Raw genomic sequence first — 8,900 nt, 5'->3', positions numbered from 1 at the left:
GTTCTAGGCCTGGTGCCGTGCGCCTGGAAACACAGGACGGGGTGCCCATCCAGAACGCCTGGAACATCCAGCACCTCCGGAAGTTCTACCCATGAAGCAAGGCCCAGAGCCTGTGAAGCAAGGCCCAGAGCCTGTGAAGCAAGTCCGAGTGCCTATGAAGAAGTCCCGGTGCCTGTGAAGATCGCCGCCCATGACACTCTCACGTAATAACGAGTGGGGATGTACACGCCCCAGAGTCTCAGGAGTGCCGCCCTCGGGCCTCGGGGGCTCCCTCCCACGTCTTAGTGGCAGCACTTAGCTCCGCGCTGGTGAGAAGACTTGAAGACTAGACTAGGTGCCGGACGCGGCTTTTCATTTGCTTTCCCTAGTTGGCTTGCCTTCTTTTAATCGAAGTTTGCTTCTGGTGTTCCTCTGTGACTTGGTTCCATCGCCTCTCGTCGCTTTTTCCGACTCTGGTTAACTTGTGTTCTCTTTCTCGCATGCCTCGCGAGGGGTGGGCAGGCGCCCTCGCGAGCGTTTTTCCTTCTCTCTGCCTTCCGACTGCTTTCTCGCGAGGCGACCTCGCTCGAGCTCACAAGTTGGCGCATCTCTCCTAATCCGTGCCCCTCGGGTACCGCGATATGCATGAAGTGCTGGGTCATAGCTTGGGTGAACGATAAGCCTCCTAGCGAGCTCCCTAACGAATTTTTTGCAGTTCCTGAGCGACCGTTGAGTCAGGACGGGCGCGAAGAAACAAGTACCTCGTGAGGAGGAGGCTACCTCGAACGCGCAAAGCTAAGTTATCTCTGCACAACATAACTACACAGCACGGAAGCAGCAAACATAGCATAATGATTAAGGAATCATAGTTCGATACACGCCCCTCCGGGCCCACACTGGTTTCATTTTGATGCAGGAAGGAAAGGAAGAACAAAACAAAAGCGGCGCTTGCCCCTGCAGCGGTCCACGGGGGCAGGCCCTTGGCGACGTCCCGAGCTCAGCCGGACCCCTCCTCGCGCTTCACGGAGGCACGGCGACGAGACGACCCGCCGCCACCTTCGAAGAAGGCATGGCGGCGTGGAGGCTGGTCGTAGCCACCACTGCTGGAGCCGTCGACAGAAGAAGAGCCGCTATAGCTGGGCGAGATGCGGTCGGCACCAAGGGCGGGTTCGCCCTCCTCTTTGTCTCGACCATCGCCAAGGCCAAGCACCTCCTCGCCGTCGTTCACCTCGGGGCAGCACCCGGCGCGACGACCATCTTCGCCAAACACCCTCACGTAGAGGGTCGCGTCACCGTCGTACTTGAAGTGGAGGGTGCATCGCCTGCCCAGGCCGCGCGCGCGGGCGAACGTCTGCCAACTGCGGGCCAGCGCTATGTTGCCCGCGACAGAGACCTCGACCACAACCCAAGAAGCCCTGCTGCAGCAACCATCCGCCTGCAGCCAGAGCCCACCTAGACCGGAGGCTGGTAGCTCGTCGGCAAAGAAGCGCGAAAGCTGAAGCCAGTTGCCGGCCGGATCCTCCAACCAGACAACGAACTCCGGCAGCACCTCCGCCGAATGAAAGCGCGGCCGGGGAGGCCGTGCAACCATGGCACGTCTCCTTTCGTCAACGGGGCTACCACGGCCGAGGTGGCCTCGGCCACGCGCAGCGGCGCCCCCCGAGGAACGAGGGGCCGCAGCAGGAGTCGCGGCATGCTTGCGCGGAGGGCCACGTCCACGCTTGGGTGCCGGGGAGCTGGGACCCTCGCGAGGGGCCTTCCCCTTCTCTGCGGCAGAGAACCTCTTCGGCGGCGCTATTGGTGTCGCTGCTAGCGGTGGAGCAAGGAGGAAGAAGCAAGCAGATGGGAAGAGATGGGCGACGGGGGCTCTGCCCCCCTTCCCATTTATAGCAGGAGAAGGCCAACCAGCGCCTCCCACGATCAGAGGTAATGATGGTTTTCCCTTGCATGTCGCAGGGACTTGTCAAGTCAGGCAGTTGCCGAGGCAGCATGGGGAAGCGGAGACGCCCACGTCCAATCGAACCGCCATGCGTCGACCAAGGCTGCAGGCTTTTGGGGCCCGCGGTGCTCCGCGCTTGACCTTTGGCTTCGCCTCGAAGCCAAGCCCGAGCACGCCTTGGGCCTGGTGGCTACTGTCGGCGTTCTGGGAATGGGGGTCCCTAGACTTGCCTGCCTGCAGCCCACGGTGTGGCTCTGCGTGTGGGCCCGTGCGGCCCATCTTCATCAACGAGGCGTTCAAGACCCTCGCGAGGGGCCAAGCCTCGTGAGGCGGTCGACACAAGACTTCCTCAGGGGCGGCCTCGCCAGGTTGGCTCACGAGGAGCAGAGAGATCAAGGCAGGACCAACCTCGCGAGGTTCTCGTGACATGAGCCATGACGATCGAGATCAGGCGGGCGCCAGCGCGCAGCGTCCTTGTTTCCCCTTTGGTGCTAAGGAAGCAAGCGCGGGCGTGGAGTACCGAGGCATCAAGCAAAGGTTTCCATATCAGTGCAACAAGACCAAGACCAGCAGGACGGCAAGATGGAGGTCACCATGGAGCCCAAGGCGGCGTCACCTCCAGAGCCTTTTGCAGGCGAAGACCGCTTTTGTGAGGATAAGTTGTACTAGCTGTCCCCTTTCAAATTGGCCATTGTTGGCTCCCTTCCTGCTCAATATTTGGGGAGAGGACCAGGGCCTATATAAGTAGAACTAGCCACCACCGTAGGGGGCATCTGATCGGAGAGAATCCAATCTTTAGCCAACACTTAGTCACACACCGAGCACAAGAACTCCGGAGGCTGTTCTTCCCCTTGTATTTTTCATCATCAGCCCAAGAGGCAATCTGCCACCACCACACTGGAGTAGGGTATTACACCACAATGGTGGCCCAAACTAGTATAAATCTTGTGTCTCTCGTGTTGTGAGTTCATCGGGTTCGTCCGCTAGATCTTAGCAAGCTAGGGCGTGGATCGATAGGGAGAGAACTTCGTGCGCACCCCAGAGTTCGAACCTCAAGGGTTTTGCCGGAACCCGTCATCCGACAAACGTTAACCTGAGTGGAATTCTAATAGCATATCCAATAGATGACGTAAAATACATAACCACAAAGTGCTAGATGTAAAATACATCAGCCGCTCATCTCTGAACTTAACTGTCGAAACTTTATTTAACTATCGAAACTGAACTTAACTGTCGAAACTGAATTTTGCTGTCGAAACTGAATTTTACTGTCGAAACTTAATTTTACTGTCGAAACTGAATGCACTAGCTAGTAGCAGAAAAGCAGTAGTAGCAGCAGCAGCGCGTGCGAGAGCCGGTCGACTGAATTTTTCATCTCTGGTTAGTCGATTTTCCAGACGTTGGATACGAAATCAAGGACCTGCAGTTTAACTTCAACCTCCACCCCCTGAGCCGCCAGCCACCACCGACCAAACCGCCGCCCTCCACCGCCCGCAACCGGCGGTGCGCCGCCCCGCCCGCCCCAAAACCACTCCCCACCGCCTGTCCGCCGCCGCCCCGACCATCCCTCTAGCCCCCCCCCCCCCGTGCCGGGCTTTTTCTCCGGCATTCCCCACGCCACCGCCCCACCACCGCCGGCGACCACCGTCCCCACCCTGAACCCTAAGATAGATAGTGGGGTACCTCTCCGGTGAGCCCCCTCCCCACTACAGCTGGTTCTTCCTTAACTCCGGCGAGCCCCCCACCCCCTGAAAATCGACTGACCCAAAAGTCGATTCAGTCGACTGAAGTGTAGCTAAATCGGAGCAGCATCGCAAGCAACAACAAGAGTGAGAGTAGCAGCACGAGCAAGAGCAAGAGCAATAGCAAGAGCAGACCAAGCAGGGGACCGAGAGCAAGAGCAGAGCAGCAGCGCGAGCGAGAGCTAAAGCAGCAGCAGCTCCTACTAATGTGGACGTCGCTGCCGAGGGAGCGACACCATGGAGGAAGTGGCCGGCGACGCCACCGTGGATGGAGTCGCGCCATGTCGGCTCGGGACCGAGCGCCGGCAGCACCGTGAGAACGAATCAAGAAGAAAGTGCGGCGATTAGTGTACAACCTCTTTGGTGGCGCCGATTAGGCCTCAGCTTCATCCGAGGAAATAGTGATGATGATGCTCTTCCGGTGGTGCAGGTGTAGACGGCGGTGTGGGAATGGAGGTGGCGCAAAAGACGAGGGGAACGTCGGGGCAGCTCCTTGGAGGTGGAGGATGGGGTGGCTGAACCGGCGGGACGACGAGATCGACGACGGATCCTCATCCGGTACGGCAGATGAGGGACGTCGAGGTGTTGCTGTGGACGACGTCGTCGGGGAAGAGGCTCCGGCTGGGTGGCGGACGAAGGAGGGTGTGGGGCTTCGCGGGTTTTCGCGGCCTCGGTGTACGAATGGGTGGGCGGATGGGATGGGAGTGGGGAACCATGGCTTAGGGACGCGCTTGTCCGAAATGTGGGGTAAGTTATGACATTACGCCCACGGATTTGAGCTAGGCGGTTCTTTCGGTTCAAGGGTATCACGGGCATTTCGCATGTCGGGATTTCACAGGAGGTGGGAGTTTTCGCACGCGTTCTAATTTTCGAACAGCAAGGCGCGAGTTGAGATGGAGGGAGTTGTCGGAGCACAACGAGACAAAGATATATCTTAAATATTTTGGGGTAACAAGGCGCGGGTTGAAATTTCGGGACAAGCCCAACGTGTACTGTACCAAATCAATTCTCACTTCCGTCGACGAAAAAACAAAAATAAATCAATTCGCAGCACACAAGAGAGTCTAGTCCCGTGTACTGTACCAAATCAATTCGCACTTCAAATGTCATTCAAAACTTTGAATTCATGTTATGTTCAATTAAAATATTTTGCTCTGTGTATAATGCATGCAACCTGCTACTCAAATGAACGTTTTAGTGCATTCCAAACGTATATACTGCCGCTACAATATGAACTAAATTTGAATTCGTTTCTCTATTTGAATAAGATCTACAATGATGATTGTTGTGAAGTCAAACCATTTGAATTTGTTTCTCTATTCTAATAAGATCTACAATCATCATTATTGTCAAGTTAAACCATCGTTTGTGTATTATCTTCACAGCACACCACATGGTTACTCTCGAGTTAGATATGAACTATGTGTACTATATGAACTCGAACTTGATTTTTTGAATCCACTTTATGTTGATTTCAAATCACAGTACATTTCAAGCTCTAGCTAAATCTTCATAATCTAAACCATGTCTCATATGTATAATGTGTTTATCACATAATGTATGGTGCCCCGTTCCCTACGCCTACAAGTATTTAGATGTGAGTTGCAAACACCACACATTACCAAAAATTCAAATAAACTGTGAGATTGTTCGATATATAGTATTGTTTAGATTGTTCGATATTTAGTTGTAAGCTGCAAACGCCACACATTATCACAAATTCAAATAAAATGTGAGATTGTTCTATATATAGTACGGTTTAGATTGTTCGACATTTAGCTGTGAGTTGCAAACGTCATGCATTATCACATTATGGTATAACATGTGCAAAACCACAGCACGCGTATCACCGCTATATTCATGCATGGATATGTTTATAACACTATGATCTCCTATTCAAATATATGAATCCACTTTCATATCAAATTATGATCTTTGTTAGTCTCTTACACCCACACAATCATCTAACCTTTGTAGCTAGCACTAACTTTCTCTCGTGCATGCACACGCCCTCCTCGCCCTCCCCCTCCCTCAGCATTCTATCCATCGCGCACATTCATTTTTTTCTTTAGGTCGTTCTCCATAGTCTCCACAACTCCTTTCCGACACACACTGATCGATAAACCTCTCGACCATCTGCCTACAACATACGTACACACGCACCTTCCATCTCCTCCTTTCTGTGTCCATGCCTCGTGTCTCTCATATGGTCCCACACACATGTAAACTCTCGCCCCTCTTTTCATCGATCTCACAACCGCACACTCCTCCCCCTATCTAGCTAGTAGCTCGGCCTCTCGCACCACCTCCTAGGTCCATTCTCTCTGTCTATCTGTCTCGCTGGGCCTTATTTGCCTCTAACAAATGGATGTACACCGACTGATCTCCAGCTATACATATAGCTAGCTAGGTCGTTAATTATAACTCGTTTTTTCCCACGCGTCGATCGATCTACCTCATTAGTTATGTCTCTCCCTTCCTCTGACAAACAACAATTGATCTACCGATCTAGTTAGGTTTGCTTAGCAAACACATGGTTCCCCTTCATCATCCATGCATGCGTCCCGACAGATCTATCACGCACAGGCACACACAGAAACACATCCCCACTCTTATTGATAATATTGCAGTTCTACCCTCAGTTTGTCTAGTAGGCCTCTCCCACCATCTTCGAGAAGCAACTCCATCACCCATCTAGCACTCTACCCCTCTCCCTCCCTACCTCTCTCTCTCTCTCTCATTCTCTCTCTCTCTCTCTCTCTCTCTTTGTCCGAACCTATTTCCCGTCCTTCAGTTATGTATGGATGTCAACCCATCTCCCTCAACACATAGCTGGGTCTTTCCTTCTCAACACATATATGAGTCATTCTACCTCTTTAGTTAGGCCTCTGCCTCCCCCCTCCCCCCACCCCCCACACACACCGATACATCGAGCGTTGTAGTCATGTCTCCCTGCCACACACAAACTTGCCCTGTTGGACTAAGGGGTCCTCGGACGTCCGACCTGTTATACATGGGCCGGACTGATGGGCTGTGAAGATACGAAGACCGAAGACTCCACCCATGTCCGTATGGGACTCTCCTTGGTGTGGAAGGCAAGCTTGGCGATCAAATATGTAGATTCCTTTCTCTGTAACCGACCTTATGTAACCCTAGATCCCTCCGGTGTCTATATAAACCGAAGGATTTAGTCCGGATAGATACTCATTACCATAGTCATACATGCTAGACTTTTAGGGTTTAGCCATTACGATCTCGTGGTAGATCAACTCCTGTAATACTCATATTCATCAAGATCAATCAAGCAGGAAGTAGGGTATTACCTCCATAGAGAGGGCCCGGACCTGGGTAAACATCGTGTCCCCTGTCTCCTGTTACCATCGACCTTAGACGCACAGTTCGGGACCCCTACCCAAGATCCGCCGGTTTTGACACCCACATTGGTGCTTTCTTTGAGAGTTCCACTGTGCCGTCGTCAAGAGGTTTGATGGCCCCTTCGATCATCTACAACGATGCTGTCCAGGGGGAAGTCTTCCTCCTCGGACAGATCTTCGTGTTTGGTGGCTTCGCACCGCGGCCCAACTCGCTTGGCCATCTGGAGCAGATCGAAAGCTATGCCTCTGGCCATCAGGTCAGATTCGGGAGCTTGAACTATGTCGCAGACATCCGTGGAGACTTGATCTTCGACGGATTCGAGATCCCGGCAGCCGCTCCCTGTCACCTCGATGAACATGACTTAAATCTGTCATCGGACCACATCCAGGAGATAGCTCCTGCAACTACTCTGGCCTTAGATCCGGAGCAAATCGCGCCATCCGAGAACAGGAAGCTCAACCCCGCCACGGAGGCCACAGATTCCGTGGCGTTGGAGCCACACATAGACTTAGCCTCAGGTGATATCTGTGTCACCGGAACTCGGACTCGTTTCCGGCTATAAGTTCCAAACCATGCGCGTCCGCGGATGCCGAGCTCGATCGGTTATCAATCTTCGAATTCATCGCCGCAGACATCTTCCGACACTCGCCTTTCAGCGATATGCTAAACTCATTAAAGAATTTGTCCTTGGCGGGTGACTCACAGCCGAATTATGTTCGGTTCGAACTGGAGGCTGATGATGGAGAATTCCGCTTCCACCCACCACCCACTTCATAGCCACTGTCGATGACTTAACCGACACACTCGATTATGACTTCAAAGACAACGACGGTATGGACGATGATGCCGGAGAAGAGGAGGCCCAAGCCACACCGTCCACAGGACGATGGACAGCCACTTCCTCATATGATGTATACATGGTGGATACGCCAAAAGATAATAGCGGTGATGACAAGGAAAACCAAGGGGAGGGTGACCCCCCTAAGACACAACCAAAGCGCCGGCGTCAGCGGCGCCGCTCTAAACCATGCCGCAGCAAAGACGGCAATACCGGCACAGGAGACGACAACACTCCGGATGGTGCCGAAGAGGTAGAAGACCACGACGAACAAACTGCCGAACAGGACAATCAGGAGGATGGGCAAGTCAGCCCTGACGAATAGGCCATAAATGAAGACTCAGAGGATGGTAGTTATCATCCGCTCTCCGAGGAGGAGGCGAGCCACGGCAACAAAGACTTCATCGTGCCAGAGGAACCCCTTGAGCAGGAGCGCTTTAAGCGCCGGCTAATAGCCACTGCAAGGAGTCTGAAAAAGAAGCAGCAGCAGCTTCAAGCTGACCAAGACCTGCTGAACGATAAATGGACTGATGTCCTGGCAGCCGAGGAATACGGCCTCAAGTGCCCAGCCAAAAGTTACCCACAACGTAAATTGCTACCTCAATTCAATGATGAGGCGTTGGATCCCATACCATCATCACACAATGCGGTTGATCGACCACCACGGGGTCGGCACAAGGTGGCAACTCAAGCCGAACACCGGCCCGCTACACCTCACCGTAAAGGTAGAGATCGAACATCTCGGGGACATACCTATGACCTACGGCAAAAACTGGACAATAATGCAGGACATACTAGATCGATCTACGGATCGCGAGGGCGTGCCCCGACACGTGACGACGGCCACCTATTCAGACATAACAAGCCTAGTCACGCCCGGGCCAAACTCCGCAGACGGACTCCATCAGAACTACGTCGCGATGTGGCCCGATATAGAGGCGCCGCACACCCTCTTTGCTTCACTGATGAAATAATGGACCATGAATTCCCAGAAGGGTTTAAACCCGTAAACATCGAATCATATGAT

This window comes from Aegilops tauschii, chromosome 3 (genome assembly GCF_002575655.3).
Source record: "Aegilops tauschii subsp. strangulata cultivar AL8/78 chromosome 3, Aet v6.0, whole genome shotgun sequence".
Lineage (NCBI taxonomy): Eukaryota > Viridiplantae > Streptophyta > Magnoliopsida > Poales > Poaceae > Aegilops > Aegilops tauschii.
This window is presented reverse-complemented; position numbering follows the sequence as displayed.